This window comes from Taudactylus pleione, unplaced genomic scaffold (assembly GCF_031769625.1).
Source record: "Taudactylus pleione unplaced genomic scaffold, aTauple2 ptg000628l, whole genome shotgun sequence".
NCBI lineage: Eukaryota > Metazoa > Chordata > Amphibia > Anura > Myobatrachidae > Taudactylus > Taudactylus pleione.
The window spans coordinates 2491217-2506372 of NW_028285030.1; positions in this window are offsets into that span (position 1 = coordinate 2491217).

A 15156-nucleotide genomic window follows, 5' to 3' on the forward strand; every position below is an offset into this window, starting at 1 on the left:
GGCGACGGTTGCTAGGCAACTGGTTGCCATGGCGATGGTTGCTAGGCAACTGGTTGCCATGGCGATGGTTGCTAGGCAACTGGTTGCCATGGCGATGGTTGCCATGGTGATGGTTGCTAGGCAACTGGTTGCCATGGTGACGGTTGCAAGGCAACTGGTTGCCATGGCGACGGTTGCTAGGCAACTGGTTGCCATGGCGACGGTTGCTAGGCAACTGGTTGCCATGGCGACAGTTACTAGGCAACTGGTTGCCATGGCGATGGTTGCTAGGCAACTGGTTGCCATGGCGATGGTTGCCATGGCGACGGTTGCTAGACAACTGGTTGCCATGGTGATGGTTGCTAGGCAACTTGTTGCCATGGCGACGGTTGCTAGGCAACTGGTTGCCATGGCAACGGTTGCTAGGCAACTGGTTGCCATGGCGATGGTTGCTAGGCAACTGGTTGCCATGGCGATGGTTGCTAGGCAACTGGTTGCCATGGCGATGGTTGCTAGGCAACTGGTTGCCATGGCGACGGTTGCTAGGCAACTGGTTGCCATGGCGACGGTTGCTAGGCAACTGGTTGCCATGGCGATGGTTGCCATGGTGATAATTGCTAGGCAACTGGTTGCCATGGAGACAGTTGCTAGACAACTGGTTGCCATGGCAATGGTTGCTAGGCAACTGTTTGCCATGGCGACGGTTGCTAGGCAACTGGTTGCCATGGCAACGGTTGCTAGGCAACTGGTTGCCATGGCGACGGTTGCTAGGCAACTGGTTGCCATGGCGATGGTTGCTAGGCAACTGGTTGCCATGGCAATGGTTGCTAGGCAACTGGTTGCCATGGCAATGGTTGCTAGGCAACTGGTTGCCATGGCGATGGTTGCCATTGCGATGGTTGCTAGGCAACTGGTTGCCATGGCGATGGTTGCTAGGCAACTGGTTGCCATGGCGACGGTTGCTAGGCAACTGGTTGCCATGGCGATGGTTGCTAGGCAACTGGTTGCCATGGCGATGGTTGCTAGGCAACTGGTTGCCATGGCGATGGTTGCCATGGTGATGGTTGCCATGGTGATGGTTGCTAGGCAACTGGTTGCCATGGCGACAGTTGCTAGTCAACTGGTTGCCATGGCGATGGTTGCTAGGCAACTGGTTGCCATGGCGAAGGTTGCTAGGCAACTGGTTGCCATGGCGATGGTTGCTAGGCAACTGGTTGCCATGGCGACGGTTGCTAGGCAACTGGTTGCCATGGTGACGGTTGCTAGGCAACTGGTTGCCATGGCGACGGTTGCTAGGCAACTGGTTGCCATGGTGATGGTTGCTAGGCAACTGGTTGCCATGGCGATGGTTGCTTGGCAACTGGTTGCCATAGCGATGGTTGCTAGGCAACTGGTTGCCATGGCGATGGTTGCCATGGCGATGGTTGCTAGTCAACTGGTTGCCATGGCGATGGTTGCTAGGCAACTGGTTGCCATGGTGATGGTTGCTAGGCAACTTGTTGCCATGGCAACGGTTGCTAGGCAACTGGTTGCCATGGCGACGGTTGCTAGGCAACTGGTTGCCATGGCGATGGTTGCTAGGCAACTGGTTGACATGGCAATGGTTGCTAGGCAACTGGTTGCCATGGCGACGGTTGCTATGCAACTGGTTGCCATGTCAATGGTTACCATGGCGACGGTTGCTAGGCAACTGGTTTGCCATGGCGATGGTTGCTAGGCAACTGGTTGCCATGGTGATGGTTGCCATGGCGATGGTTGCTAGGCAACTGGTTGCCATGGTGATGGTTGCAAGGCAACTGGTTGCCATGGCGATGGTTGCTAGGCAACTGGTTGCCATGGTGATGGTTGCTAGGCAACTGGTTGCCATGGCGATGGTTGCTAGGCAACTGGTTGCCATGGCAATGGTTGCCATGGTGATGGTTGCTAGGCAACTGGTTGCCATGGTGACGGTTGCAAGGCAACTGGTTGCCATGGCGATGGTTGCTATGCAACTGGTTGCCATAGCGACGGTTGCTTGGCAACTGGTTGCCATGGCGACGGTTGCTAGGCAACTGGTTGCCATGGTGATGGTTGCTAGACAACTGGTTGCCATGGTGACGGTTGCTAGGCAACTGTTTGCCATGGCGATGGTTGCTATGCAACTGGTTGCCATGGCGACGGTTGCTTGGCAACTGGTTGCCATGGTGATGGTTGCTAGGCAACTTGTTGCCATGGCGACGGTTGCTAGGCAACTGGTTGCCATGGCAACGGTTGCTAGGCAACTGGTTGCCATGGCGATGGTTGCTAGGCAACTGGTTGCCATGGCGATGGTTGCTAGGCAACTGGTTGCCATGGCGATGGTTGCTAGGCAACTGGTTGCCATGGCGACGGTTGCTAGGCAACTGGTTGCCATGGCGACGGTTGCTAGGCAACTGGTTGCCATGGCGATGGTTGCCATGGTGATAATTGCTAGGCAACTGGTTGCCATGGAGACAGTTGCTAGACAACTGGTTGCCATGGCAATGGTTGCTAGGCAACTGTTTGCCATGGCGACGGTTGCTAGGCAACTGGTTGCCATGGCAACGGTTGCTAGGCAACTGGTTGCCATGGCGACGGTTGCTAGGCAACTGGTTGCCATGGCGATGGTTGCTAGGCAACTGGTTGCCATGGCAATGGTTGCTAGGCAACTGGTTGCCATGGCAATGGTTGCTAGGCAACTGGTTGCCATGGCGATGGTTGCCATTGCGATGGTTGCTAGGCAACTGGTTGCCATGGCGATGGTTGCTAGGCAACTGGTTGCCATGGCGACGGTTGCTAGGCAACTGGTTGCCATGGCGATGGTTGCTAGGCAACTGGTTGCCATGGCGATGGTTGCTAGGCAACTGGTTGCCATGGCGATGGTTGCCATGGTGATGGTTGCCATGGTGATGGTTGCTAGGCAACTGGTTGCCATGGCGACAGTTGCTAGTCAACTGGTTGCCATGGCGATGGTTGCTAGGCAACTGGTTGCCATGGCGAAGGTTGCTAGGCAACTGGTTGCCATGGCGATGGTTGCTAGGCAACTGGTTGCCATGGCGACGGTTGCTAGGCAACTGGTTGCCATGGTGACGGTTGCTAGGCAACTGGTTGCCATGGCGACGGTTGCTAGGCAACTGGTTGCCATGGTGATGGTTGCTAGGCAACTGGTTGCCATGGCGATGGTTGCTTGGCAACTGGTTGCCATAGCGATGGTTGCTAGGCAACTGGTTGCCTTGGCGATGGTTGCCATGGCGATGGTTGCTAGGCAACTGGTTGCCATGGCGATGGTTGCTAGGCAACTGGTTGCCATGGTGATGGTTGCTAGGCAACTTGTTGCCATGGCAACGGTTGCTAGGCAACTGGTTTCCATGCCGATGGTTGCTAGGCAACTGGTTGCCATGGCGACGGTTGCTAGGCAACTGGTTGCCATGGCGACGGTTGCTAGGCAACTGGTTGCCATGGCGATGGTTGCCATGGTGACGGTTGCTAGGCAACTGGTTGCCATGGCGACGGTTGCTAGTCAACTGGTTGCCATGGCGATGGTTGCTAGGCAACTGGTTGCCATGGCGAAGGTTGCTAGGCAACTGGTTGCCATGGCGACGGTTGCTAGGCAACTGGTTGCCATGGCGACGGTTGCTAGGCAACTGGTTGCCATGGTGATGGTTGCTAGGCAACTGGTTGCCATGGCGACGGTTGCTAGGCAACTGGTTGCCATGGTGATGGTTGCTAGGCAACTGGTTGCCATGGCGATGGTTGCTAGGCAACTGGTTGCCATGGCGATGGTTGCTAGGCAACTGGTTGCCATGGCGATGGTTGCCATGGTGACGGTTGCTAGGCAACTGGTTGTCATGGCGATGGTTGCTAGGCAACTGGTTGCTAGGCAACTGGTCGCCATGGTGATGGTTGCCATGGCGACGGTTCCTAGGCAACTGGTTGCCATGGCGATGGTTGCTAGGCAACTGGTTGCCATGGCGATGGTTGCTAGGCAACTGGTTGCCATGGCGATGGTTGCCATGGCGACGGTTCCTAGGCAACTGGTTGCCATGGTGACGGTTGCTAGGCAACTGGTTGCCATGGTGACGGTTGCTAGGCAACTGGTTGCCATGGCGAAGGTTGCTAGGCAACTGGTTGCCATGGTGACGGTTGCTAGGCAACAGGTTGCCATGGCGACGGTTGCTAGGCAACTGGTTGCCATGGCGATGGTTGCTAGGCAACTGGTTGCCATGGCGACGGTTGCTAGGCAACTGGTTGCCATGGCGACGGTTGCTAGGCAACTGGTTGCCATGGTGACGGATGCTAGGCAACTGTTTGCCATGGCGATGGTTGCCATGGCGATGGTTGCCATGGCGATGGTTGCTAGGCAACTGGTTGCCATGGCGATGGTTGCTAGGCAACTGGTTGCCATGGCGACGGTTGCTAGGCAACTGGTTGCCATGGCGATGGTTGCCATGGTGACGGTTGCTAGGCAACTGGTTGCCATGGTGACGGTTGCTAGGCAACTGGTTGCCATGGCGACGGTTGCTAGGCAACTGGTTGCCATGGTGACGGTTGCAAGGCAACTGGTTGCCATGGCGATGGTTGCTATGCAACTGGTTGCCATAGCGACGGTTGCTTGGCAACTGGTTGCCATGGCGACGGTTGCTAGGCAACTGGTTGCCATGGTGATGGTTGCTAGGCAACTGGTTGCCATGGTGACGGTTGCTAGGCAACTGTTTGCCATGGTGATGGTTGCTATGCAACTGGTTGCCATGGCGACGGTTGCTTGGCAACTGGTTGCCATGGCGATGGTTGCTAGGCAACTGGTTGCCATGGTGATGGTTGCTAGGCAAGTGGTTGCCATGGCGACAGTTGCTAGTCAACTGGTTGCCATGGCGATGGTTGCTAGGCAACTGGTTGCCATGGCGACGGTTGCTAGGCAACTGGTTGCCATGGCGATGGTTGCCATGGTGACGGTTGCTAGGCAACTGGTTGTCATGGCGATGGTTGCTAGGCAACTGGTTGCTAGGCAACTGGTCGCCATGGTGATGGTTGCCATGGCGACGGTTCCTAGGCAACTGGTTGCCATGGCGATGGTTGCTAGGCAACTGGTTGCCATGGCGATGGTTGCTAGGCAACTGGTTGCCATGGCGATGGTTGCTAGGCAACTGGTTGCCATGGCGATGGTTGCCATGGTGATGGTTGCTAGGCAACTGGTTGCCATGGTGACGGTTGCAAGGCAACTGGTTGCCATGGCGATGGTTGCTATGCAACTGGTTGCCATAGCGACGGTTGCTTGGCAACTGGTTGCCATGGCGACGGTTGCTAGGCAACTGGTTGCCATGGTGATGGTTGCTAGACAACTGGTTGCCATGGTGACGGTTGCTAGGCAACTGTTTGCCATGGCGATGGTTGCTATGCAACTGGTTGCCATGGCGATGGTTGCTTGGCAACTGGTTGCCATGGTGATGGTTGCTAGGCAACTTGTTGCCATGGCGACGGTTGCTAGGCAACTGGTTGCCATGGCAACGGTTGCTAGGCAACTGGTTGCCATGGCGATGGTTGCTAGGCAACTGGTTGCCATGGCGATGGTTGCTAGGCAACTGGTTGCCATGGCGATGGTTGCTAGGCAACTGGTTGCCATGGCGACGGTTGCTAGGCAACTGGTTGCCATGGCGACGGTTGCTAGGCAACTGGTTGCCATGGCGATGGTTGCCATGGTGATAATTGCTAGGCAACTGGTTGCCATGGAGACAGTTGCTAGACAACTGGTTGCCATGGCAATGGTTGCTAGGCAACTGTTTGCCATGGCGACGGTTGCTAGGCAACTGGTTGCCATGGCAACGGTTGCTAGGCAACTGGTTGCCATGGCGACGGTTGCTAGGCAACTGGTTGCCATGGCGATGGTTGCTAGGCAACTGGTTGCCATGGCAATGGTTGCTAGGCAACTGGTTGCCATGGCAATGGTTGCTAGGCAACTGGTTGCCATGGCGATGGTTGCCATTGCGATGGTTGCTAGGCAACTGGTTGCCATGGCGATGGTTGCTAGGCAACTGGTTGCCATGGCGACGGTTGCTAGGCAACTGGTTGCCATGGCGATGGTTGCTAGGCAACTGGTTGCCATGGCGATGGTTGCTAGGCAACTGGTTGCCATGGCGATGGTTGCCATGGTGATGGTTGCCATGGTGATGGTTGCTAGGCAACTGGTTGCCATGGCGACAGTTGCTAGTCAACTGGTTGCCATGGCGATGGTTGCTAGGCAACTGGTTGCCATGGCGAAGGTTGCTAGGCAACTGGTTGCCATGGCGATGGTTGCTAGGCAACTGGTTGCCATGGCGACGGTTGCTAGGCAACTGGTTGCCATGGTGACGGTTGCTAGGCAACTGGTTGCCATGGCGACGGTTGCTAGGCAACTGGTTGCCATGGTGATGGTTGCTAGGCAACTGGTTGCCATGGCGATGGTTGCTTGGCAACTGGTTGCCATAGCGATGGTTGCTAGGCAACTGGTTGCCTTGGCGATGGTTGCCATGGCGATGGTTGCTAGGCAACTGGTTGCCATGGCGATGGTTGCTAGGCAACTGGTTGCCATGGTGATGGTTGCTAGGCAACTTGTTGCCATGGCAACGGTTGCTAGGCAACTGGTTTCCATGCCGATGGTTGCTAGGCAACTGGTTGCCATGGCGACGGTTGCTAGGCAACTGGTTGCCATGGCGACGGTTGCTAGGCAACTGGTTGCCATGGCGATGGTTGCCATGGTGACGGTTGCTAGGCAACTGGTTGCCATGGCGACGGTTGCTAGTCAACTGGTTGCCATGGCGATGGTTGCTAGGCAACTGGTTGCCATGGCGAAGGTTGCTAGGCAACTGGTTGCCATGGCGACGGTTGCTAGGCAACTGGTTGCCATGGCGACGGTTGCTAGGCAACTGGTTGCCATGGTGATGGTTGCTAGGCAACTGGTTGCCATGGCGACGGTTGCTAGGCAACTGGTTGCCATGGTGATGGTTGCTAGGCAACTGGTTGCCATGGCGATGGTTGCTAGGCAACTGGTTGCCATGGCGATGGTTGCTAGGCAACTGGTTGCCATGGCGATGGTTGCCATGGTGACGGTTGCTAGGCAACTGGTTGTCATGGCGATGGTTGCTAGGCAACTGGTTGCTAGGCAACTGGTCGCCATGGTGATGGTTGCCATGGCGACGGTTCCTAGGCAACTGGTTGCCATGGCGATGGTTGCTAGGCAACTGGTTGCCATGGCGATGGTTGCTAGGCAACTGGTTGCCATGGCGATGGTTGCCATGGCGACGGTTCCTAGGCAACTGGTTGCCATGGTGACGGTTGCTAGGCAACTGGTTGCCATGGTGACGGTTGCTAGGCAACTGGTTGCCATGGCGAAGGTTGCTAGGCAACTGGTTGCCATGGTGACGGTTGCTAGGCAACAGGTTGCCATGGCGACGGTTGCTAGGCAACTGGTTGCCATGGCGATGGTTGCTAGGCAACTGGTTGCCATGGCGACGGTTGCTAGGCAACTGGTTGCCATGGCGACGGTTGCTAGGCAACTGGTTGCCATGGTGACGGATGCTAGGCAACTGTTTGCCATGGCGATGGTTGCCATGGCGATGGTTGCCATGGCGATGGTTGCTAGGCAACTGGTTGCCATGGCGATGGTTGCTAGGCAACTGGTTGCCATGGCGACGGTTGCTAGGCAACTGGTTGCCATGGCGATGGTTGCCATGGTGACGGTTGCTAGGCAACTGGTTGCCATGGTGACGGTTGCTAGGCAACTGGTTGCCATGGCGACGGTTGCTAGGCAACTGGTTGCCATGGTGACGGTTGCAAGGCAACTGGTTGCCATGGCGATGGTTGCTATGCAACTGGTTGCCATAGCGACGGTTGCTTGGCAACTGGTTGCCATGGCGACGGTTGCTAGGCAACTGGTTGCCATGGTGATGGTTGCTAGGCAACTGGTTGCCATGGTGACGGTTGCTAGGCAACTGTTTGCCATGGTGATGGTTGCTATGCAACTGGTTGCCATGGCGACGGTTGCTTGGCAACTGGTTGCCATGGCGATGGTTGCTAGGCAACTGGTTGCCATGGTGATGGTTGCTAGGCAAGTGGTTGCCATGGCGACAGTTGCTAGTCAACTGGTTGCCATGGCGATGGTTGCTAGGCAACTGGTTGCCATGGCGACGGTTGCTAGGCAACTGGTTGCCATGGCGATGGTTGCCATGGTGACGGTTGCTAGGCAACTGGTTGTCATGGCGATGGTTGCTAGGCAACTGGTTGCTAGGCAACTGGTCGCCATGGTGATGGTTGCCATGGCGACGGTTCCTAGGCAACTGGTTGCCATGGCGATGGTTGCTAGGCAACTGGTTGCCATGGCGATGGTTGCTAGGCAACTGGTTGCCATGGCGATGGTTGCCATGGCGACGGTTCCTAGGCAACTGGTTGCCATGGTGACGGTTGCTAGGCAACTGGTTGCCATGGTGACGGTTGCTAGGCAACTGGTTGCCATGGCGAAGGTTGCTAGGCAACTGGTTGCCATGGTGACGGTTGCTAGGCAACAGGTTGCCATGGCGACGGTTGCTAGGCAACTGGTTGCCATGGCGATGGTTGCTAGGCAACTGGTTGCCATGGCGACGGTTGCTAGGCAACTGGTTGCCATGGCGACGGTTGCTAGGCAACTGGTTGCCATGGTGACGGATGCTAGGCAACTGTTTGCCATGGCGATGGTTGCCATGGCGATGGTTGCCATGGCGATGGTTGCTAGGCAACTGGTTGCCATGGCGATGGTTGCTAGGCAACTGGTTGCCATGGCGACGGTTGCTAGGCAACTGGTTGCCATGGCGATGGTTGCCATGGTGACGGTTGCTAGGCAACTGGTTGCCATGGTGACGGTTGCTAGGCAACTGGTTGCCATGGCGACGGTTGCTAGGCAACTGGTTGCCATGGTGACGGTTGCAAGGCAACTGGTTGCCATGGCGATGGTTGCTATGCAACTGGTTGCCATAGCGACGGTTGCTTGGCAACTGGTTGCCATGGCGACGGTTGCTAGGCAACTGGTTGCCATGGTGATGGTTGCTAGGCAACTGGTTGCCATGGCGACGGTTGCTAGGCAACTGGTTGCCATGGCGATGGTTGCTAGGCAACTGGTTGCCATGGCGATGGTTGTTAGGCAACTGGTTTCCATGGCGATGGTTGCTAGGCAACTGGTTGCCATGGCGACGGTTGCTAGGCAACTGGTTGCCATGGCGACGGTTGCTAGGCAACTGGTTGCCATGGCGATGGTTGCCATGGTGACGGTTGCTAGGCAACTGGTTGCCATGGCGACGGTTGCTAGTCAACTGGTTGCCATGGCGATGGTTGCTAGGCAACTGGTTGCCATGGCGAAGGTTGCTAGGCAACTGGTTGCCATGGCGACGGTTGCTAGGCAACTGGTTGCCATGGCGACGGTTGCTAGGCAACTGGTTGCCATGGTGATGGTTGCTAGGCAACTGGTTGCCATGGCGATGGTTGCTAGGCAACTGGTTGCCATGGCGATGGTTGCTAGGCAACTGGTTGCCATGGCGACGGTTGCTAGGCAACTGGTTGCCATGGCGACGGTTGCTAGGCAACTGGTTGCCATGGCGACAGTTGCTAGGCAACTGGTTGCCATGGCGATGGTTGCTAGGCAACTGGTTGCCATGGCGACAGTTGCTAGGCAACTGGTTGCCATGGTGATGGTTGCTAGGCAACTGGTTGCCATGGCGACGGTTGCTAGGCAACTGGTTGCCATGGCGACGGTTGCTAGGCAACTGGTTGCCATGGCGATGGTTGCTAGGCAACTGGTTGCCATGGTGACGGTTGCTAGGCAACTGGTTGCCATGGCGACGGTTGCTAGGCAACTGGTTGCCATGGCGATGGTTGCTAGGCAACTGGTTGCCATGGCGACGGTTGCTAGGCAACTGGTTTCCATGCCGATGGTTGCTAGGCAACTGGTTGCCATGGCGACGGTTGCTAGGCAACTGGTTGCCATGGCGACGGTTGCTAGGCAACTGGTTGCCATGGCGATGGTTGCCATGGTGACGGTTGCTAGGCAACTGGTTGCCATGGCGACGGTTGCTAGTCAACTGGTTGCCATGGCGATGGTTGCTAGGCAACTGGTTGCCATGGCGAAGGTTGCTAGGCAACTGGTTGCCATGGTGACGGTTGCTAGGCAACTGGTTGCCATGGCGACGGTTGCTAGGCAACTGGTTGCCATGGTGATGGTTGCTAGGCAACTGGTTGCCATGGCGACGGTTGCTAGGCAACTGGTTGCCATGGTGATGGTTGCTAGGCAACTGGTTGCCATGGCGATGGTTGCTAGGCAACTGGTTGCCATGGCGATGGTTGCTAGGCAACTGGTTGCCATGGCGATGGTTGCCATGGTGACGGTTGCTAGGCAACTGGTTGCCATGGCGACGGTTGCTAGGCAACTGGTTGCCATGGCGACGGTTGCTAGGCAACTGGTTGCCATGGCGATGGTTGCTAGGCAACTGGTTGCCATGGCGACAGTTGCTAGGCAACTGGTTGCCATGGTGATGGTTGCTAGGCAACTGGTTGCCATGGCGACGGTTGCTAGGCAACTGGTTGCCATGGCGACGGTTGCTAGGCAACTGGTTGCCATGGCGATGGTTGCTAGGCAACTGGTTGCCATGGTGACGGTTGCTAGGCAACTGGTTGCCATGGCGACGGTTGCTAGGCAACTGGTTGCCATGGCGATGGTTGCTAGGCAACTGGTTGCCATGGCGACGGTTGCTAGGCAACTGGTTTCCATGCCGATGGTTGCTAGGCAACTGGTTGCCATGGCGACGGTTGCTAGGCAACTGGTTGCCATGGCGATGGTTGCTAGGCAACTGGTTGCCATGGCGATGGTTGCCATGGCGATGGTTGCTAGGCAACTGGTTGCCATGGCGACGGTTGCTAGGCAACTGGTTGCCATGGCGACGGTTGCTAGGCAACTGGTTGCCATGGTGACGGATGCTAGGCAACTGTTTGCCATGGCGATGGTTGCCATGGCGATGGTTGCCATGGCGATGGTTGCTAGGCAACTGGTTGCCATGGCGATGGTTGCTAGGCAACTGGTTGCCATGGCGACGGTTGCTAGGCAACTGGTTGCCATGGCGATGGTTGCCATGGTGACGGTTGCTAGGCAACTGGTTGCCATGGTGACGGTTGCTAGGCAACTGGTTGCCATGGCGACGGTTGCTAGGCAACTGGTTGCCATGGTGACGGTTGCAAGGCAACTGGTTGCCATGGCGATGGTTGCTATGCAACTGGTTGCCATAGCGACGGTTGCTTGGCAACTGGTTGCCATGGCGACGGTTGCTAGGCAACTGGTTGCCATGGTGATGGTTGCTAGGCAACTGGTTGCCATGGTGACGGTTGCTAGGCAACTGTTTGCCATGGTGATGGTTGCTATGCAACTGGTTGCCATGGCGACGGTTGCTTGGCAACTGGTTGCCATGGCGATGGTTGCTAGGCAACTGGTTGCCATGGTGATGGTTGCTAGGCAAGTGGTTGCCATGGCGACAGTTGCTAGTCAACTGGTTGCCATGGCGATGGTTGCTAGGCAACTGGTTGCCATGGCGACGGTTGCTAGGCAACTGGTTGCCATGGCGATGGTTGCCATGGTGACGGTTGCTAGGCAACTGGTTGTCATGGCGATGGTTGCTAGGCAACTGGTTGCTAGGCAACTGGTCGCCATGGTGATGGTTGCCATGGCGACGGTTCCTAGGCAACTGGTTGCCATGGCGATGGTTGCTAGGCAACTGGTTGCCATGGCGATGGTTGCTAGGCAACTGGTTGCCATGGCGATGGTTGCCATGGCGACGGTTCCTAGGCAACTGGTTGCCATGGTGACGGTTGCTAGGCAACTGGTTGCCATGGTGACGGTTGCTAGGCAACTGGTTGCCATGGCGAAGGTTGCTAGGCAACTGGTTGCCATGGTGATGGTTGCTAGGCAACAGGTTGCCATGGCGACGGTTGCTAGGCAACTGGTTGCCATGGCGATGGTTGCTAGGCAACTGGTTGCCATGGCGACGGTTGCTAGGCAACTGGTTGCCATGGCGACGGTTGCTAGGCAACTGGTTGCCATGGTGACGGATGCTAGGCAACTGTTTGCCATGGCGATGGTTGCCATGGCGATGGTTGCCATGGCGATGGTTGCTAGGCAACTGGTTGCCATGGCGATGGTTGCTAGGCAACTGGTTGCCATGGCGACGGTTGCTAGGCAACTGGTTGCCATGGCGATGGTTGCCATGGTGACGGTTGCTAGGCAACTGGTTGCCATGGTGACGGTTGCTAGGCAACTGGTTGCCATGGCGACGGTTGCTAGGCAACTGGTTGCCATGGTGACGGTTGCAAGGCAACTGGTTGCCATGGCGATGGTTGCTATGCAACTGGTTGCCATAGCGACGGTTGCTTGGCAACTGGTTGCCATGGCGACGGTTGCTAGGCAACTGGTTGCCATGGTGATGGTTGCTAGGCAACTGGTTGCCATGGTGACGGTTGCTAGGCAACTGTTTGCCATGGCGATGGTTGCTAGGCAACTGGTTGCCATGGCGATGGTTGCTAGGCAACTGGTTGCCATGGCGATGGTTGCTAGGCAACTGGTTGCCATGGCGACGGTTGCTAGGCAACTGGTTGCCATGGCGACGGTTGCTAGGCAACTGGTTGCCATGGCGATGGTTGCCATGGTGATAATTGCTAGGCAACTGGTTGCCATGGAGACAGTTGCTAGACAACTGGTTGCCATGGCAATGGTTGCTAGGCAACTGTTTGCCATGGCGACGGTTGCTAGGCAACTGGTTGCCATGGCAACGGTTGCTAGGCAACTGGTTGCCATGGCGACGGTTGCTAGGCAACTGGTTGCCATGGCGATGGTTGCTAGGCAACTGGTTGCCATGGCAATGGTTGCTAGGCAACTGGTTGCCATGGCAATGGTTGCTAGGCAACTGGTTGCCATGGCGATGGTTGCCATTGCGATGGTTGCTAGGCAACTGGTTGCCATGGCGATGGTTGCTAGGCAACTGGTTGCCATGGCGACGGTTGCTAGGCAACTGGTTGCCATGGCGATGGTTGCTAGGCAACTGGTTGCCATGGCGATGGTTGCTAGGCAACTGGTTGCCATGGCGATGGTTGCCATGGTGATGGTTGCCATGGTGATGGTTGCTAGGCAACTGGTTGCCATGGCGACAGTTGCTAGTCAACTGGTTGCCATGGCGATGGTTGCTAGGCAACTGGTTGCCATGGCGAAGGTTGCTAGGCAACTGGTTGCCATGGCGATGGTTGCTAGGCAACTGGTTGCCATGGCGACGGTTGCTAGGCAACTGGTTGCCATGGTGACGGTTGCTAGGCAACTGGTTGCCATGGCGACGGTTGCTAGGCAACTGGTTGCCATGGTGATGGTTGCTAGGCAACTGGTTGCCATGGCGATGGTTGCTTGGCAACTGGTTGCCATAGCGATGGTTGCTAGGCAACTGGTTGCCATGGCGATGGTTGCCATGGCGATGGTTGCTAGGCAACTGGTTGCCATGGCGATGGTTGCTAGGCAACTGGTTGCCATGGTGATGGTTGCTAGGCAACTTGTTGCCATGGCAACGGTTGCTAGGCAACTGGTTGCCATGGCGACGGTTGCTAGGCAACTGGTTGCCATGGCGATGGTTGCTAGGCAACTGGTTGACATGGCAATGGTTGCTAGGCAACTGGTTGCCATGGCGACGGTTGCTATGCAACTGGTTGCCATGTCAATGGTTACCATGGCGACGGTTGCTAGGCAACTGGTTTGCCATGGCGATGGTTGCTAGGCAACTGGTTGCCATGGTGATGGTTGCCATGGCGATGGTTGCTAGGCAACTGGTTGCCATGGTGATGGTTGCAAGGCAACTGGTTGCCATGGCGATGGTTGCTAGGCAACTGGTTGCCATGGTGATGGTTGCTAGGCAACTGGTTGCCATGGCGATGGTTGCTAGGCAACTGGTTGCCATGGCAATGGTTGCCATGGTGATGGTTGCTAGGCAACTGGTTGCCATGGTGACGGTTGCAAGGCAACTGGTTGCCATGGCGATGGTTGCTATGCAACTGGTTGCCATAGCGACGGTTGCTTGGCAACTGGTTGCCATGGCGACGGTTGCTAGGCAACTGGTTGCCATGGTGATGGTTGCTAGACAACTGGTTGCCATGGTGACGGTTGCTAGGCAACTGTTTGCCATGGCGATGGTTGCTATGCAACTGGTTGCCATGGCGACGGTTGCTTGGCAACTGGTTGCCATGGCGATGGTTGCTAGGCAACTGGTTGCCATGGTGATGGTTGCTAGGCAACTGGTTGCCATGGCGACAGTTGCTAGTCAACTGGTTGCCATGGCGATGGTTGCTAGGCAACTGGTTGCCATGGCGACGGTTGCTAGGCAACTGGTTGCCATGGCGATGGTTGCTAGGCAACTGGTTGCCATGGCGATGGTTGTTAGGCAACTGGTTTCCATGGCGATGGTTGCTAGGCAACTGGTTGCCATGGCGACGGTTGCTAGGCAACTGGTTGCCATGGCGACGGTTGCTAGGCAACTGGTTGCCATGGCGATGGTTGCCATGGTGACGGTTGCTAGGCAACTGGTTGCCATGGCGACGGTTGCTAGTCAACTGGTTGCCATGGCGATGGTTGCTAGGCAACTGGTTGCCATGGTGAAGGTTGCTAGGCAACTGGTTGCCATGGCGATGGTTGCTAGGCAACTGGTTGCCATGGCGACGGTTGCTAGGCAACTGGTTGCCATGGCGACGGTTGCTAGGCAACTGGTTGCCATGGCGACGGTTGCTAGGCAACTGGTTGCCATGGCGAAGGTTGCTAGGCAACTGGTTGCCATGGCGACAGTTGCTAGGCAACTGGTTGCCATGGTGATGGTTGCTAGGCAACTGGTTGCCATGGCGACTGTTGCTAGGCAACTGGTTGCCATGGCGACAGTTGCTAGGCAACTGGTTGCCATGGTGATGGTTGCTAGGCAACTGGTTGCCATGGCGACTGTTGCTAGGCAACTGGTTGCCATGGCGACGGTTGCTAGGCAACTGGTTGCCATGGCGATGGTTGCTAGGCAACTGGTTGCCATGGTGACGGTTGCTAGGCAACTGGTTGCCATGGCGACGGTTGCTAGGCAACTGGTTGCCATGGCGATGGTTGCTAGGCAACTGGTTGCCATGGCA